This window comes from Ipomoea triloba, chromosome 3 (genome assembly GCF_003576645.1).
Source record: "Ipomoea triloba cultivar NCNSP0323 chromosome 3, ASM357664v1".
NCBI lineage: Eukaryota > Viridiplantae > Streptophyta > Magnoliopsida > Solanales > Convolvulaceae > Ipomoea > Ipomoea triloba.
Window position 1 is genome coordinate 11,541,129 of NC_044918.1, and position 310 is coordinate 11,541,438.

The following is a 310-nucleotide window of genomic DNA, read 5'->3' on the forward strand; positions in this document are numbered from 1 at the left end:
CCTAGGCCTGGAATAATGGGCACAAGGTATAAATGGATGCCTAAACTCACTAACCAACCAGGACCCAAAGTTTGAGTACCTAAACTTGCTTAATTGCCTTGCAGGACACCAGGGACATGTGGTTCATTGACAGTGGATGTTCGAGACATATGACGGGAAATCTAACACTGCTAGAGAACATCCAACCTATCGAAGGTCCCTTGGTGACATTTGGCGACAACGAGAAGAAGGGACGCACAAAAGCTGTTGGTGAAATTCAAAAGAATGAGCTGGTTATTAAGGGAGTATCCTACGTCGAAGGGCTCAAGTT